This window comes from Echinops telfairi, unplaced genomic scaffold, assembly GCF_000313985.2.
Source record: "Echinops telfairi isolate 266 unplaced genomic scaffold, ASM31398v2 ScPeMD7_18;HRSCAF=68, whole genome shotgun sequence".
Taxonomy (NCBI): domain Eukaryota; kingdom Metazoa; phylum Chordata; class Mammalia; order Afrosoricida; family Tenrecidae; genus Echinops; species Echinops telfairi.
This window is the reverse complement of record NW_022103915.1, coordinates 31488103-31506858: the sequence shown is the minus strand read 5'-3', so window position 1 is coordinate 31506858 and position 18756 is coordinate 31488103. Positions and strand designations below refer to the sequence as shown.

General features: G+C 43.5%; 1 protein-coding gene and 1 pseudogene across 1 annotated transcript in view; both read right to left on the bottom strand.

The window, feature by feature from the left end:
* The window catches only part of ENTPD5 (ectonucleoside triphosphate diphosphohydrolase 5 (inactive)), a 48122-nt gene extending 31995 nt beyond the window's left edge, over positions 1 to 16127 (bottom strand). Inside the window, 2 exon segments of the mRNA XM_004698708.4 lie at positions 12697 to 12762; positions 16075 to 16127. The gene's annotated coding sequence lies outside the window, so the exon portion shown is untranslated.
* Positions 10432 to 11310, bottom strand: LOC101651124 (annotated as a pseudogene).
* Positions 16128 to 18756: the final 2629 nt, after the last annotated feature.

Genomic DNA, 18756 nt, shown 5'->3' with positions numbered 1-18756 from the left:
CACGGGAAGCAGCCCTCCCTCCTCAGCTGCCCTCTGCCAGCCACCCTCGGCCAGCCACCTACATGGGAGCAGCCCCTCACGACCACCAGAGAGCCTCCTTATTTATTGCTAACTACACATCATATCACTTTAGGGGGATACATCACAGCATCATGCATCACAGAGAGGGGCAATACAATTCACAACAACCTGCGTCATAGGGAGGGATTGCAACATAGGCAATACAAGCAATAGGAGGGGGATGACCTAGTCATCTTAGAGTGGTCCCGGGCTTGCCTTTGGGCACTGCTTCCAGGGAACAATAACAGAAAGGAATGGGCCCTATGTGGGGTAAGTCAGACTATACAGTCTGGCCGCTCTAGATGGCTGATGTTAAGGAGAATAACCTCTGACCTATTTTCGCTGCCTAATGAACAGTCATTCTCAAGCTAAGTCTGGCATATATTTTGGGGAGACAATTTAAGAGAAATCCTTCTTTTCCTCACAATAGGTTAGGTTAAGCCATTGGGCTTCTAATCCCAAAGTCAGGGAGAGAAAGATGAGGTTGTCTGTTCCCATAAAGATTTACCTAAGGAGCTGTCCTCTGTAAACCAGAATCAACTGGGTGGCAGTGGGCTTGGAGTTCTAAGATGGTCTCCTGTACGTAAAGACTCTCTGTTGCCTTGCTCTTATTGTTGAGTCTAATATGTCTCTTCTTTGAATTTTGGCAATTTTCTCTTTGGATCATAAACTAATTTTTTTCTCTCTGCCTTCTTTTTGATTGATAAGAAGCTTCAATTTCTAAATTAAAGTTATAAACCTACTAAGAAGTTATAAAGTCCTTTCAAACACCAGACCATTGACTGCTGGCCTGTGATCGACAATATTTGACAGTAGTTTGCATATTAAACCACATTTTGAGGAGGTTAATCAAATTAATTAAAAAACAAAGCTAAAAACTTACATAGACTATTAAAAGTTTTTAAAACATTTTCCACACTTCAAGTCACGTCACAACCACATGAATTTAGCACAGGTGGCCAAATTAAGATTAAAGACGTTTGATGATTTGGTGAAATAAGGATCAGAAATCCTTCTGGCCTCTTGCTAAGCTTTTTCCTTGAGTTCAAAATGTCTCCCTTCTGTCAAATTGCTGCCCACATTTCTTAGTGTGTCCTTAGCAGAAGGAAAAGGCACAAGGTGTCCAGCACTGTTTGCTTTATACGCATATATTATGGTAGGTTAGATACAAATGATGCTGACAATCTAGAGTAGAGCTATGTGGAACACAACAAAATGAACAGAGGCTCTGGGTTTCAGTCCTAGCAGCTCAACCTACTAAGTAACTAAACATTCTTAAAGAAGTCAGTCAGCCGCTCTGAGAGTCCTTTTCTTCAACTGTAAAATAGGAGTAAGATCTCCTGCTTCGTCAACCTTTCATGGTTATTAGGAAAATCAGTGCACTAGCCAAATAACACATAGCATCTTTTAGTCTTTTGTTAAAACTGAGGTTGTGCAGAGTGTGAAGAAAAGATCTGTGATTCAAGTAGAGAAATACTGTTTAAAATGCATATTGTTTCTGATTTGGGGGTGGGATGGGAAGCATCATTCTGCAATGAAGCCAATACAGTGAGTCTTGAAACAGAGCCTGAAAACAAACCACGTGGTAGTGTTCAAGGGGATCTCGTGTAATCTGTTCTACATAGGCGTTGTCCTAGGAACTTTATCTTTTTCCCTGGTGGGACATTCAAAGAGAAACACGAAAATTACATATTTGTGTTGTGATGACAGATCTGGCTGCTTCCTATGATCTCATTTGTCAAGAAAACCTGTTGTTCCTCAAGGCCACTGCTGAGCCTCAGCACTACTGCTCTCTGGGGGTGGGGAGCGCTTGGTTCTTGGGGCTCTCTCTGACATAGGAGGATGCTCGGCCTCAGGCCTCTAACCACTAGGTGCCAAAAGAAACTTCCCCTTCAAGTGTGACAACCAAACATGTTTCCAGACATTGCCAAATGTCCCCTGGAAAATGAAATCACCCCAGTAGAGAACCACTGCCCTAGCTCTATTTCCTTTTGATATCAGTGGAGCATGCTGGATCTTTAATTGCCCTTGAGGTATGTTTCTCAAAACAGTATTAGGTCTTGTGATTCAGCTTTCATCTCCCGACTGCTTGTGTAAGGCATAGTTACTGGTTAAGTGCTGAGACCTGATTCCAAAGTATAATTTCCAACCCCATTCTCTCACACAGAACACCTGGTCTATCTGGAGAACCAGAGATGGTTTCCCCCTTTTCTGAAGTCTGCCAGCCTCCTTGGACTTATTTTATTGAGCTCCTTCTCTTTCCGCAGGTGTTATATTATGTACTATCAAGCAAGTTAAAGTCCGTTGCATTTGGAACTTACATTTTTCAAAACTAGAGCTGAAAAGCCAGGGTGAGACTCCAGTTTCCAGAGGCTGGGTTTCTAGTCTGTTGTTAGGAATGAGAACCCCTGGCTGTCAAAGGAACAAACAGCATTGCTTGACTTTCAAAATCGCAGACAAAGGAAACCTCATCTCAGGAAATCAACTCCAGAAACACGGCAGTTGCCTGACCAGATTCATACTCACATCTTCTATCACTTGCTCTGGTTCATTCTTGTTTTCAGCAAGAGCAATCTAAACAATCGGAAAGAGAAACCACCTGATGGGATTCTCTGAGTGTTAAAGGGCCCCTGCTGTCCAGAGATCAGCCCACACTGAACACGCCCTCTCCTCCCTCAGGAGTGTTTGCAGAGGTGAGCTAGTCACTAGCCCTCCTCCATCTCTGTGACTGACTCCCCGGAAGCTCCTTCAGGGGTCACTCTGCTTTCACATTATTGTGGTTTCTGGAAAACCTCAAGAAGTGCTGAAAGGACTATGGTTAAAGTGCTAGGGTGCTAACCACGAGGTTGATGGTTCCAACTCCCTAATCACTCTGAGGGAGAAAGATGGAGCAGGCAGTCTGCTTCCAGAGCCATGACAGCCTCGGGCACACTGAGAGTCAGTTCTACTCTATCCTAGAGGGTCATTATGAGTCAAAATGAACTCAAAAGCAATAGGGTTTTGTTTTGTTTTTTCGGTTGGTTGGCTTTTAGCAGTTTTAGTGACATATAATTCACAAAGAACACATTCAGTGGTTTAAATGTATTAAAAATAATTGTGTAACCACCACCACAATCAGTTTTAGAACATTTTCTTTATCCTTCCACTCATTATTATCACTAGCTCCCCATTTCCCTACAACGGCCCCTGCCATAACCCTAAGAAACTATTACTCCAGTTACTGTCTCTATAGATTTACCTATCCTGGATTTCAAAAAAAGAAAAACATATTTCCCGCCACCTCCCCCAAAAAAACAAACACCAAAACAATAATACCCAAATAGAGAAAAGCCTGTGTTAGACAGGGTTCTCTAGTGAGATAAAATCAAATTCCTGATAATATAATATATTTATTTATAAAGATAATTAAGATATATAACAAGAAATGAACTGTTAAATCATATACAGATAAATATACAAGAAATAAACAGTTAAATTAGAAGCACTATAAATGGCTTAGTGAGAGAAAGTTGAGAGACTAGCAGTCCTTCAAGTCTCTATCTGATGCCAGATCTTCCTCTATTTGTAGAGAGAGCTAGGCTATGTCAGCACAGCAGCCAATCACAAGGCAGGTCACCAATCGCCAGTCCCCAGCTCCAGAGAAGTCTTAAAGGGACCTCAACTTACAGCAACACAGTCCACAGGCTAGGCGGCCCACAGGCAGTATAGCCTTTAAATTGAAGCACAGAACAAGCAAGGCAGCCACACACTGGTCCGATGATCACAGAGTGAAAGACAAGAAAGGCAAGGCTCACCAAGCCATCCACCTCTCCGTCCCTCAGTCAATCCCACCTGCGTTTATCAGCCAGGCTGACACAATAAACTATCTCAAGCCTCAATCAAAAAGAGATCAGAAAAAGAGCAGAAAATAATAATTAGAACAAATTTAGAATGGATCGAAGAGAAGGACTGATGATAAAGTGTTAAATTTTAACCAAACTAGGTCTGCATTAATCCACTTTCCAATGCACTGTCTGATAGCAAAGCTATTCACAGCCCTGGCCAATGGTCAGAAGGGATTAACCGGAGGCTTGATTCGCATGAAGATCCTGCAAATGGATTTTGGGTTTTCACTGTCATCCACAGACTTCTATAAACCAGGTGCTAAGAAGGCAATATGGTCTTTGTGTTTCAAACCTCTCCAGTTTCTATTTCCATTAAGCAAACATTTGTTTTCTTCCAAAAGAGATCTGAGGGGAGAAAAAACATAGAGACTGGATATCCATTTTCCTAAAATGAAAACTGCAGGGTCTTTTACCAGCCAAATAGGCTTTAAAGAAAGCAAAGGATGTACCTGTAAAAACCTATCTACTCTACCCCTACACCTCCGACCACTGCTTCTCATTTCAGGGTGTTTTTTTTTTAAAGATCTTCTCCCCTTATTTCATCTTAATAATTGTTTTATTTTGTCAAACATAGACACAGCAGAGCATACATCAACTTAACAATTGCTACACGGGCAGTTCAGTGCCGCTGATTTACATTCTTCAAAATTGTGCAGGTATTCTCACCCTCTTTTTCCAAATGGCTCTTCCTCCATTCACGGTTGCTCACTGTCCCATAAGGTTCCCAATTCATTTTTTCTCCCCCAGTTCATTTTTGGAGTTGCTGCTATCAATTTGATCCCACAGAGAGATCTGAATGGACCCAATACTTGGGGCAGACATTCTTTACTAATTAAACTAAACTATTGTGTGGTTTTAAGAAGACTCCAAGGGATATTTTTAGTTTAAGGTTTAAAAATCGGCCACTTTCAAATGAGAAAGGCTTACAATTTAGAGCCTAAGAATGGCCTGCTGTTTTACATGACCCCATGCAGCTGTCAGGCATGGCTCACTCATTTTGTTAAGTCTTGGTTCAAATTTCACCTTCGAAGTGAGACTTCCTTGGCCTGGTCTATTTAAAACTGCACTGGCCACATGTACATTTTCTAGCTTGCTTCTCATAGCAACTTTCCACCTTCTAACACGTTGGGAGGAGACCTGGTGGTGTAGTGGTTTTGCACTGGGCTACTAGCCGCAAGGTCAGCAGTCCGAAACCACCAGCCGCTCTTCAGGAGAAAGAAAAGGCTTTGAGTTACCTTACAATCCAGCAATCCCACTACCGGGCAAATATACAGAAGAAATAAGAAACAGGCCATGACCAGACATTTCCACTCCAATGTTCATCACTGCTGCACAGTTCACAATCTCAATGAATTGAAAACAGCCTAAATTTCCATCAATGGATGAATGGATTAAAAACTCTGGTATTTTAAAAAAAATCCTCTGGTATATACACACCATGGAGCACTGCCCATCCCTAAAAAATAGTAATGAAATAATGAAGCACCGGCTCCTGGAAGGAGTTGGAGGATAGCAGCTGAGCGAAGTTAGCTGAGCAAAAAAGGACAAGTACAACATGAGTCCACTGAGATTAACGTAGGAAACTAACAAATGTCATTCCTGCAGATCCCCCCAAGAGCTATGCTGCCTTAAAGTGAGCACATGGTTGATTCTGTCTCCCTGTAGAGGCAGACATTCCTTGATTATCTCCTCCCACCGAGGCACCCATTCCCCCCTCATTGCCTTCCTCCTATGCAGGTATTAGCTTTCCTCACCTGTGAGCTCAGAGACTTTACTGTGATTACCACCACCTTGTGACTTTTGCAACTACTGAATATGCATGTCTTACAGCTACCTACAAACAGCCCCAAAACAATAAAGACACTCTCTCTCTTGTCCTCTTTGCCCACGCTGTACACAGACCTGGCTGTTCAGATCATGGCTGTCCAGGAAGTGAGCATGCTACTATGAAAAGTGTCTGACTCCATTTTACTCTCTCTCCTATCTTTATTATTATTCTCTATGACTTTACTATAATCTTTATATATCTTACCCATACAATTGCACTTACTGGATCCATGATAGTGTGAGGGGCTGGGTTTCCTCCACAGATTAAGTTCAAACAACAGGGGAAAATGTACATAACACACAGTTCCCAGCCTGAGGGCAGATACTCTGGCAAGAACCAGACCAAACACCAGGACATATGTCATCCAAAAAAGAAAAAGAAAAAAAAAAATTTAAATGCAGATAGCATCTGTGCAGAAAGACATGTTCCACACTAACCCCACCCCCCTCACCTACCTTTAAGGCCCACAGAGAGGTGGGGGAAGAAAAAAGATGGCAATGGGGGAACAGGGCACTAATACACCCTAAGGGAGGGTATTGTTTATGTCTCCACAGGAAAGGGAGAGAGAGTGTATCTCAGTCCCATGCACCAAGCCTTGAGGGCGATGTTCCTGCTCAGAGCAGCTCTATTCAGAGAGAGGACTACAGGGCCGGCCTCAGCTCGACATGACATCTAAGATGATAGCACTACAGAGGACCACACTAAAGATATATTCGGGGTGTGTGGCCAGTCCGACTTGCCCACATGGGGGAGTGCAACAGACCAGCAATGGGAGCCAAGACCCAAAGTCCCTGAGGAATCTCAATTGTGGTCTTTTGACTTAGCACCTCATCTGAACTGGCTGAGGGATATTCACAAGGGGACCACACAAAAAGTCTAAAGGTACAATGGGGTAGGGGTTGGGGCACTAGACCTTTTCATCCTTGACCGCAGGTAGAGCAATAGGGTCTTGTAGAAGGCACAACCCTCAGACACTGAGGACTAAAAGGGTATATGTGCTGTTAGGTAAGCAGGTGTTGGGTTATGGAACCCTGAAAAATAAGGGGATCAGACCGATGGATTATAACAGGGCTTGCACGCTATTTAACAGAGAGATACTCATCTACTCTGGGTCTGGATAACAGTTAAGACTTGGAACTTATGTATGGTCTCTCCCCACTCCCCCCACCCCCTTAACGGTGCCTGTCTAAGCAATTCCAAGGAGACAGCAACAGGAGCAATGGTTCCTGGGAAGCATGGGTGAGGAGGAGGAAGGGCGAGGGGAGCGATGAGCAAATAATGACAGGGATGAGGGATAGCAAGGGATCTAAATCTGACAGGAGGGGGTAGCATTCCTGGTTGTGTTTGATCAATTGAAATTTATATGAGAGGAATTACTTAGAAGTGAATGATGGGTACACAGAGAGGGGGGCGGGAGGAAAGAAAAGAGAAAAAGAGGAAAAAAGAAAGTAAAAATTATATATATAGGTAAAATATAGATATATATGTAAATATATAAAAATAGGTGTATCTGTCTATATACGAGTTCAAGAGGAAAATGTTTTGAAAATGATGGTGGCAGTAACTGTACAATTAAGCTCGATCTAATTGAATTATGGGTTGTTATAATATCTGTAAGAACCCCCAATTTAAAAGAAAAAGAGTTACAGTCTCAGAAACCCCCAGGAGCAGTCTACTCCGTGCTTTAGGGTCACTATGAGTTTGAGTTCTGAATGCACCATGAAAAATACAATTTTTATGTATTTTCTTGTCATCCCCACCCCCACTGTAAACTGCATGTGGGCTGGGTTTGTGCCTGTTTAGTTCACTGATGTATTCCCAGCTCCCGGAACAGTAGGCGCTGACTAAAGAACTGAAGAGGTGAACAGGATTCAATAATGCAGAGTCTAGATATTTACCCATTTACCAAAAATGCTACATATGACAAATGTGCCATGGGTTACAAATCGGGCTGCTTAATGAAAGGCCAGCGAGTTCGAATCTACAAGTCCATCAGAGGAAGAATGATGAGGCTTTCTGCTCCCATAAAGATTTACAGTCTCAAAAACCCACAGTGCCAGTTCGTTCTACTCTGCCCAACAGGGCTGCTACGGATCACAATAGCCTAGATGGCAGTGAGTATTAAAGACGGCTTTGTTCTCCAAAAATAGCAATTACAGATCGAGTGGAACATCAAAATCGTAACCTTCCAAGTAAGGATAGTTCTCCAAATGTCAGTGACTTAAACATAATTGTATATTTGTATGCCACTCAAAATAATGCAGAGATAATCAAGCTTTGTATAGCAGGAGTGTGTGTCAAAAGATTGAAACTTATTCTTTCCAGGATTAGTCTTCTCGCAATCTCCTATTCACCACCATAACAAAGCTACCCCTTCATTCCTTTTCATCGAGTCTTTAGTGCCAGCCAGTGTTTGTCACTACACCCATCTCCTTCTGAAGTCTTTCCAGTGTATCCTTAGACCTTGCAGTAAACACTTGAGGTCCTCCCGCAGGTGCCCCGTAGCTCCCCACTCCCATGCATCCCCTCTTCTGTCACTCAGAGCCCCAGAAACCACAATCCCAGAGGCCCCATTTGCTGCTCACCTGCTCGTGCCTGCCTGTTCTTCCTGAATCTGTTTTCAACAATTGGTTGCCTTTTGCTCTTTGCTCCTATTCAGCAATTTTGAACCAAGCTCTTTACTAATCACATTCACCTTTGAACTGGTCTGCAACTAACAGTGGCACGTTGCCCACTCACTGCTGGCTTTAACCTTCACTCCTCCCTTATCCACCTTTCTCTGGTGTAGATGATTATCTGGTTCATCAGCTTTTATGATCGTTAAGTGCCAACTATTACAATTATTGCTTAAAGGGCACAAGTAGCTCGGGAGCTTAATTCTATATTGTCTTTACATCTTAGCTCACTAATAGAAAAGGCAATAGCATCTCTCCATGGCTTTCATCCTTGAAATGAATGTGGAAGCTAGATACTGAATTGTCCAATTAAAAAATATTTACTGAGTGTCTAATATATAACAAATGTCACCTAAGGCTCTGGAGGTACAAAGAAGAATCAGAAACAGGCCCAGTTCTTGAGGAGATAGGACTTATTAGAAGACACAGGCAAGGGAACCAAAAGCTACATTGTATTCTAAGTTCTCCAGCAGAAATTCTCACAGAACGTGAAGAGATCAGACAAGGGAGGCAAGTAACTGAGTTTGGAGGGGAAAGACGAAGGTGGGGAAGGAATGGGAGGCTTCTTGATGAACAAGAGGCTTCAGCTGGACCCTGATCAGAGCTAGGAAATACCTTGGTGAAGTAGTGCAAGGAGAATTCTAAGAGCGTGCAGTATGAAGAATTCAGTATGGCTGAAATAAGGTTGAATGGCAGAGTTCTCAACTTCCAAATGGGAGACCCAGGTTCAATTCCTGGCCAATGTACCTCATGTCCAACCATCACCCATCTGTCAGGGCAGACTGGGTGTTGCTGTGATGGTGGACAGGTTTCAGTGGTGCTTCCAGGCTAAGAGAGATTAGGAAGCAAGCCCTGGTGATCTAGTTCTGAAAACGAGCCAGTGACAACCCTATGAATCCCCACAGTCCGATCTGTCCCAATCATGAGGGTAGTGTAGGATTGGGCATCATTTATTCCTCTGTGCATGGGGGTTGCCATGAATCAGGACTAACCTGACAGCAGCAGGGCTGCAATACAGAGGTGCAGCAGAATGAGAGAGTGCTGTATGGGAAGGGAAGTTCTGCAGGCTGAGTCAGATTTCAAAAGGCTGGGCTTGTTTGCCTTGTAGGTTCTGTGGTGACACTTGATTGTTAATTCATGCCTTTCTATTCCCTCCTTAAGCAAATGTCAATATTGAGTGACTCAGATAAAATGGCGTAGTATTGACCAACATTGCAAACTGCGAGGACAGAAAACTCTACTAGAAAGTCTGAATACAGTTGAGTTAGTTAATTGTGCCAGCCTGGCCGATAATCACATGTGGTGCTGGTTGAAAGGCGGAGGGATAAATGGGTGGTGAAGCCTCGCCTTTCTAGTTCTCGGGTCTCTTGTTTTGTGATAGTTGCACTGGGTGCAGCTGCCTTAGCAGTTCCCTGCTTCAGCTTGCAAGAATGACTTCCTACAAGACATCTCCAAGAAGAAGCTACATGGACCTACCCCGATGCAGCCCTGGATGCTGGAGCAGCCGTGTGGAGACCCCTGCTAGTGCTGAGATGCTTGTTCGTTCACTGACTCAGCTTTCCTCCTCCAGTCGGCATCATTGCCTCTGTTTTGTGAGGTGGAGGACTTTGTGGACTGGTGTTGGGTTAATGGGTTAATGTTGGACTTGTGGGCTTGGGCAGCATTAGGTTGGGATGTTTTCGTGATGCACATTTTCTTTACATAAAACTCTCTTATCCATGAGTTGCTGTGGATTTGTTTCTCCAAAGTACCCAGACTAATACAACAGTGATGCATGAAAGCTCCCACTACTGAACCATCTGAGCTCTAAAGCAAAGTTGGCTGTAACAAAGTTAAAAATTAAATTACCAAAGTTAAAAGAAAAAGCAGATTGAAACATTGCCTAGACCTGAGCTACTGTTACGTTTGCTCCCATTTGTGGCATATTATCCAAAAGTGAGGTCAGATTAAAAGGCCGGCTGAGTGAGATGGTTTTTTTTTTTTTTTAATTTCCTCCCAAGTGCACACCCTCGTGTTTAATCAGGTCTGAGTACTGAGCAAATCCCTCCCCACAGTCTGAGCATATATAGTCAATCTCCTCCTGGGGCTTCGCCTGCTGACTTTCCCAGTCAGAGTCCTCATGAGTCTCCGCTGGTTCAGATCTGTCCACAGATGACTGCGCTCTTCTGCAAGAGTCTGTCTCAGTGACCAGCTTCTCATTCTCAGTCTCCTCATCCTTCTTTGTCAGGCTTCAAAACTTCACACCTGGGCTGGACCCGCTGCTCCTGCCCTGTTTTAAAGGGTTCCATCTCCTCCATGACCCCTTTCTGTTTCTCTGCCTGGTCTGAGTCCTCTTGTTCCATTTCTTCAAGCTCTGGCTCTAGATCCTCCAGCACAGCCACCACGTCCTCCCTGCTCTCTGGGTAGTGCTGCCACACATGGGCCTGTAACTCCTCGGGCAGGATGGTCAGGAACTGCTCCAGCACCAGCAGCTCCAGGATCTCCTCCTTGGTGTGGATGTCCGGCTGCAGCCACTGATGGCAGAGCTCCGGGAGCTGGTTCAGCGCTTCTAGGGGTCCTGTGGTCTCTTCGGAGCGCAACTGTCTGAATCGTTTGCGCAACTGCTCCTGTCCAAGGCCTGTGCTGTTTCTTTGCAATTTGAATCTCTGCTCCCAAGTGGAGGAGTGGTCTTCCTTGACTGCCAGGAGCCCTTCTTTCTTCAGATTCAGGGGAGCTGGGGAATGAGCACTTACTAATACTGTTGCCATCCTAACTTTCAGGTGATCTGTGTTGCAAAGTGTTGTTTGGAATGTCTCCTCAGGGATACTCCCCGCAAGGACCCGCACCGCACTGGGAACAATTGCTCTCCAAGGCCGGCTTAGCTCAGCGCTCAATGCCAGCAACGTCTCGCCAGCCCGCTTTGGTCTCCGCTCTAGGAAGCAGGAGGACCACAGCTCGATGGTCTCCCGTGGGTCGAGATGTTCTTTAAGACACCTAACCCTAATAGATTCTTTAAGTCTTACTGTGAATTCGGACATTCATGTACTGCTAGTTATCAAGAAATACGCATTTTTTTCCCTTATAAACTGATCACTTCTTTCAGCATTTTGTTCCATTTTAATGAAAACATCATTAGACAAGCCCATTGTACCAAAATGAGATTAGGCCTTGTATGATCCCCTCCCTATTGGTTCTGGCTTCACTGCACTGTAATCAGCACTGCCTGGGAACACTGCTGCTACGGCTGTCTCGTCACAAGTCACAGGCCTTTTCTCCCCAATTCCTCAAGAGGGAGAAAGCCTTAGGGACAAAACAAAACAAATTCGCAATCAGAAGAGGGTTTCTGTTGCTCCATGGATCAAACTAAAGTGGTCTTGCTTTAGCTTAAGACAGCCTCCTATCTAAGTCCATATCTATTGGGGAAGGCACTTATTTATAGAACAAGATTGGAAAGGCCATTGCTTGTGCTGGAGTTTGTGAAAAGAGAAGTAAAAACTATTTTTTCCCTTATGTGTTATCAACTGAAGAATTACGGCTTCAAGTATGGTAAGCCAAAATGAAAACATGAAACAGAATGAAGTATTATGATACTTCATGTATAAAGCAAGAATGAGAGGCTCCATCGAAGTACATTTTCCCCACATATGGAATAGGGGCTTGATGTAAGTACATCTTCACAAACATTTCTTTACTTCCCCTTTGAAAACCACAAAAATGTATCTCAACAATTTTTAATCAAACATGTTTCTCTTTTTTTCTCAAACATGTTTCTAAAGTGAACTATATCATTTCCTATAAGAAACAAAACCCTGTCTTTATGGTTCAGAATCACGACTGTGACATCAGTGATATTTTCTGTAAATCTGGGATGTCCCCAGGGATTATGGGACTAGAGAACCACTTATTTTCTGCCACTAAATGGTCCCAGATTTCTAGCCTTTTAAAGCTGTCATTTTCTTTGACATCATGCTATCTATTGATATTGACCCTGACTCCTCCAATAAGCAGCAACCACCTAATCTTATTTTTAAATCCAAGGTGTGATGTGACTCAGAACCACAATTCAAGCGTTGTCAGTTTATGAAAATGAGGAACTCTATAAGGAAACAAGTGGCATGAGCCCCTAATGTTAAAAAAAAAAGGAAACAAGGGGCATTGACACTCTCTGAAGGATACATAAACCCCTTCCCACTTACTGTAAACCCTCAGGTATAAACAAGAAAACATGACTTATGGAAAAGTGGGATATTATGTTATATAGGTTACCTACCGGTTTCTTCTTTTCCTCCTCGGCTTTCTTCTTTGTCTGCTTCAACTGCAGGGTCAGTTTTTCAATCTGTAGAAGATGGACATGGGTAATTTAGGAGCAGCACTCTTCCCTGTGTCCTGGATGCCTACCTGTGGTCCAACTATCTCTGTTTTCTGTTTCGAATCTGTTGAGGCTTTGAAAGCCAGATCCCCAAGCTCATCTCCTGACTCATCCAGTTCTGTTGGGTTCTTACTGCCACTTTCCAACCACAACCTCAGCCACTCTCACCACTCAGCTTGTTTATACATAAGACCAGCATCAGCAAAAGGCGGCAAGTTATACTCTCTAAAAGTTAATGCTTGTGTAATTGTACTGGGGGGTGGGTAGGTTGTGACTAAAGAGCTAATCCCTAAGTAAAGCACAAACATTCTACTTTATGCACTTTAAGAACTTAAATACCAGGTATTTGCTCCACAATGTGCTAATGAGTGGCCACTTACTATTACATGTTTATATAGCTAAAAGGGACCAAGCACTTCAAATCTGGCTACAATTTCAGCAAAGCAACACTGTTCTGATGAAACTACAACCTAGGGACTTCTCAAGGAAACAGCTGATTTTGATTTCATGCAGCCAGTATTATAAACTCTTAACTGTAGATTCCAAGGAAAACATTTCTGCCCCACCTCCGACTCCCCACAGAGACTTTCTTACACTTTGTTGACTACAAATTAAAATCTTTTTCAGGTATTCCCTTGAAATCCTACGATAGAATGGGTGTTATCAACTCCTAAACATGCAGTTCTGACATTTCTATGTCCTTAAAAAAAAACAAAAAAACATGTGGGTGAAGTCCCTAAACTCAAACCAGAATCCCTGCCATTTAGTGGATTCTGAGTCATAGTGAAGCCCCTGCAAGACACTAATACAGTGAACCCTCGCCACTTCGCGCTTCGACTTCTGCGGCTTCACTCTATCGAGGTTTTTGCGTAACAGCGCATGCTCTGTCATTACTGCCACCGATTGGCTCATACTGTACACGCTTCTGTCTGCATCGCTATGTATCGGAGCTACGTATCAGATGCATTTTTGCTTTTGTACAGTGTACTGTAATTGTTTGCGATTTTTAAGGAATTTTATCTAAGCCCTATGATGGCTCCTAAACGAGCTGCTTCTTCTAAGCCTTCTGACAATAAAAATAAGCGCCAGAGGAAGACACTCACCATCCAGGAAAAGGTAAAACTTTTGGATATAAGGAATCCTACTTCGCGGAATTTCATTTATCACGATAGGGTCTAGAACCGATTAACCGCGATAAACGACGGTTCACTGTAGTTTGTGATCAGCTATTAACTGAAAGGTTGGTGGCTAAATCTACCTAGCAGTACCTCAAAAGATCTGGTGATACACTTTTGCAAGATTAAGATCAGCCAAAAACTACTGCCTCAAATTGATTTAAGATTATGATTACAACCCCTGAAAGCCCTCTGAGTGCAGTTCTATTCTTAAACACATGGGGTCGCCATGAGCTGGACTTAACTGGATGGCAACAGGTTTGTTTTGTTTTGAGTGTGTGCACTGAACTCAAAAGAAGACAGGTCAACTGGCATCTCTAAACAGCCCTTACACACATCCACACTGAAGCAAGAAACACAAACAAAATCAGTTGCCCTCAAATTGATTCTCACTCCTGGTCTCCCCAGAGTGGCGGAGTAGAACTGTACTTGACAGAGGTCACCATGAGTCGTCACAAGTCACTTGATGGCTAACTGTAACAACAGAAGAGTTTCCAATGGCTGATTTTAGGAAGTAGATCACCTGGTCTTTCTTCTGAGGTGCCTTTGGGTAGATTGAAATCTGCAACATTTTGGTTAATAGTGTTAAATCATTTGTACTACCCAGAAGCTCTAGTACACACATGCGTGAGTGTGTGTGTATACACACATACATATACATATGTGCTATATAGATACAAATATTTATATACAGGTACACAGACATCATTGCCCTCCAGTCAATTCTGACTCACAGATACCCTGTAGTACTTACTGCCCTATAGTTTCCAAGGCATGCTTTATATTCTAATCTGTTGTCATGTCCTGAGGATTCTTCCTGTAATTTGTTTACCATCTCTTCCTTTTTTCTTCCTATCACATTGCTACTACATACATTTATGACTTCAGCATACCAGTCACCAGGCTCCATTCTCAAATCCACATACCATTGTCTTTTTTTTAAAGATACTGTTGTCATGAGTCTATTAGATTGTAAACTGCATTGTGGCAGGGACTCTATCTTGTTCACCTTTGAGCACTAATTACTAGCATAAACTGGCATATAGTATATATTTAATTCATCAATGTTCATTGAGTGAATTAATGTGTACTTAAGTTTTAATCATAAACACATTCCCCTCCCCCCACCCTTAGAACTTTAATTCTCCCTGCCCACAACAGAGGTTACAAACCTTCAGTGCCAGGCAGGAAATGTGTAAAGATGTGTTTAAAACAGTAGGAAGTGGCGGGGGTGGGGTGGATGTCTGTGGTAAACTGCAGAGCACCTGTTTCATCTAAGGGGACAGTTCTGTGTTGCTCTAACCAACGGCTGCTACATGATGGAACACAGGCCTAATATTGCCAGGTCCTCTAATTTTTCAGGGTCAGGAGAACGATTTCTACATAAAATCTGTTCTTTAAGTTATGACAACTAATTCTACTTAAAAAACAAAAACAAAGCCCAAGCACGCCACTGTGCAGGCCAAGCAAAACCCATCTATGGGCCAAATCCAGCCCTCAAGTCCCAAGGGGTTTTGTCTGTAGACAAAAAACAAACTGCTTGCTTGAGAGTCTCATGCTCTACTGTAAGTTTCCAGTGTTTCTTTTTCTTTTAATAAAATTGGCTATTTTATTTTCCAACGTTTGTTGCCAAAACTGTTTACCCATTATTCCTCCTCAAGAACCATCCTCTCTAGTCTAGTGGTCCTTACACTTGAGCATGCACCACCACTACCCGGAGGGCTTGTTAAAACATAGAATCCTGGGCCTCACCACAAGGCTTTTAAAAAATTCAATAGGTCTGGTAGAGTCTACAAATTTGCATTTCTAGTAATTTCCAAAATGAAGCTGATGCTACTGGTCTACAGACCACACCTTGCTCTAGTTAAAATATTAAGCACATTCTGAGTTTGGCTCACATTGTTCTATCTTCCCCCAAACATTCCCTCTTCCTTGCAGGCCATCTCTTTCCATCAATGCTGCCTTCCTGTAGCACTTAAGGTCTATGTCATCTCCTCTTTATCAATCACTGCTTGACACTACTTATTGTTAGGTGTGTATTTGTGTAGAGATGCCAGTGGAGTATATTCCTGAAGATCAAGATTTAGGTCAGAGCTTTACACACCTGGTTGCAAGCAAACTGATGGTAGGATTCCTATCTTGTCCTGAACTGTAACCTTCAAGTAATCAGACCACTGGTGTACAGCTGGTGTCCACCAAAGATTAATCAACAAACATCTGATAGATCCATGATATGAAAAGACGGACCAGAGGACCTAAACAAGGGGCAGAGAGCTTTTCTTAGAGAACTGACTTCCTGTCCAGTGCTCAGGGCTTTCCCAGGATGGGCAACTAATGAAAATGGGGCATGTGACCCCAAAAATTAGCAGGACAACTCCATCCTGGATGTCTCTAAAATCAGTGGGCCAAGAGAAAGCTCTGGCAAATACAAAACAATGCAGCAACCGATCATTGAGTTCAGAAAAATAAACCCAGAAGCACATGAAATACATTCACAGCTTTCATCTGGCAGAGAAGTTACCCAATATACACATCTTTGACCTACCTACCAGGACCATAATGATCTTGTTTGCGCGAGGATTCAGCCAAGACACTCTTTCGTCCTCATTTCTATGTTGGCTGGGAACTACACACTGGACAGAAAAAAGAATTACAGAGCCAAGTCAACAGAACACTAAGTGGCTTATTTTAGAAAATTTTTAAAATCATTAGTATTCAGGGAGAATGCAGATTGGGGACCCTAAGCCCATCTGTAGGCAACTGGACATCCCCTTAACAGAAGGGTTGCAGGGAGGAAACGAGTCAGTCAGGGTGCAGTGTAGCAACGATGAAACAACTTTCCTCCAGTTCTTAAATGCTTCCTCCCTACCTATCATGATCCCAATTCAACCTTACAAATCTAGCTAGACCAGAGGAGGTACACTGGTACAGATAGGAACCGGAAACAAAGGGAATCCAGGACAGATGATCCCTTCAGGACCAGTGGTGAGAGTGGTCATACTGGGAGGGTGGGGTGGAAAGAGGGAACCGATTACAAGGAACTACATATAATCTCCTCCCTGGGGGACGGACAACAGAAAAGTGGGTGAAGGGAGACGTCGGACAATCTAAGACGTGGCAAAATAATAATAATATTTCTAAATTATCAAGAGTTCATGAAGGAGGGGGTGGGGGAGGGAGGGGAAAAATGAGTTGATACCAAGGGCTCAAGCAGAAAGCAAATGTTTTGAGAATAATGATGGCAACAAATGTACAAATGTGCTTGACACAATGGATGGATGTATGGATTGTGATAACAGTTTTACGAGCCCCCAATAAAATGATTTAAGAAAATCATTAGTATTCTAAGCAATGAAACAAATTCATTCAGCTGAAGTACTCCTGGAACTTCAGTAAATCTACCTATCAGAAATGACCACATGCATTGCTAAATAGCAACTTCCTACTCTGCCCCATCAATTGTTTCTCATCAACAGATGACTGAATAGCAACACCCAGTTATTCCGTAGAGAATGTGGATTCTAGAACCATAGATTCTAGAACCATCTGCCAGTACAGTAGGATGCTGTGAATTTCCCTTAGGCCATATTGATGCCTCAGCAATTTTACCTACAAAATCAAACTTAGTCAATAAAGACACATCAACAAAACAACTATTAAAGTGCATGCAACCAAAGGGTTACCCATACACTAAAAAAACATTATTATTGGGGGCAGGAGGGGGGGAATATTGTTGCAGTCAAATGTTTATGCTTATAGATGAGCTGTTGGCCTATATTCAAATTTTGAGGCTTGGACTGACTTTTCGTATTATAAAGCACATTGACCAAATTTTAGGATAAATTCTAAATTCTATGGCAGGAGATGTGCTTCACACTTGGGTCCAACTTAAATGGGGAGCGTTTTCAGAACCTTAGTAAAACAAAGGTAAGCTCAACTTTACAGAAGTAGCCCCTTCCATGCACAGTGCTTCCCGTCAGAAGCGCCTAGAAGAGTGACATGGGCAGAAACACGCAACGGTCATGGTAGTAGACAGTGTCTAAACAGTGGTTCTTAATCTTCCTAATGCCGTGACCCTTTCAGACAGTTCCTCATGTTGTGGTGACTCCCAACCATAAAATTATTGTCGTGGCTACTTCATCACTGTCATTTTGCTACTGGTATGAATCGGGCGACCCCTGTGAAAGGGTGGTTTGACACCATCCTCCAAGGGGTCGCGACCCACCGGTTGAGAACAGCTGGTCTAAAAGCTAATGTGCAGTGTTCACGAATAAGCCAGCAAGTTCACGCTAACGGAGAATTCTGAATCGGGAGCCACATAAGAAGTGGAGGTGAGGAACCAAGGTCAAAGCGCTCAGGCAGGGGTGTGAAGGATTAAGGTCACCCTTAGGGAAATGGCGAGGGAGGATCTGTCTGAAATTGGAAGGGCATTTCCAACTTGGAGGTGGCGGGTAAGGCAGCAGCGAGGGCGCTTCAGCCACGGGGCTCCCTCCTAGCGCCTCCGTGAACTTGGCAGCGAGGATGCTTTCGTGACTGGAGTTTCACTGAATGAAAGCCTCGTCAGAGCTCCTCCATTGAAAAGACGAGGGGTGCTGTGGAGTGCACTCCTTGTCCGGGGGGTGCGTGGGGAAGGGTTCCCAACTTCACGCAACCGCCGAGACACCCAAGTCATTAACACACCCGGAGCCAGCGCCCGTCCGGGGTGGGCACGCCGGTCGGGCAGGCCACCCTGGGGGGCGGAGACCCGCCCGACGCCCGCGAGGCCTCCGGCGCCCTGCAGCCCGGC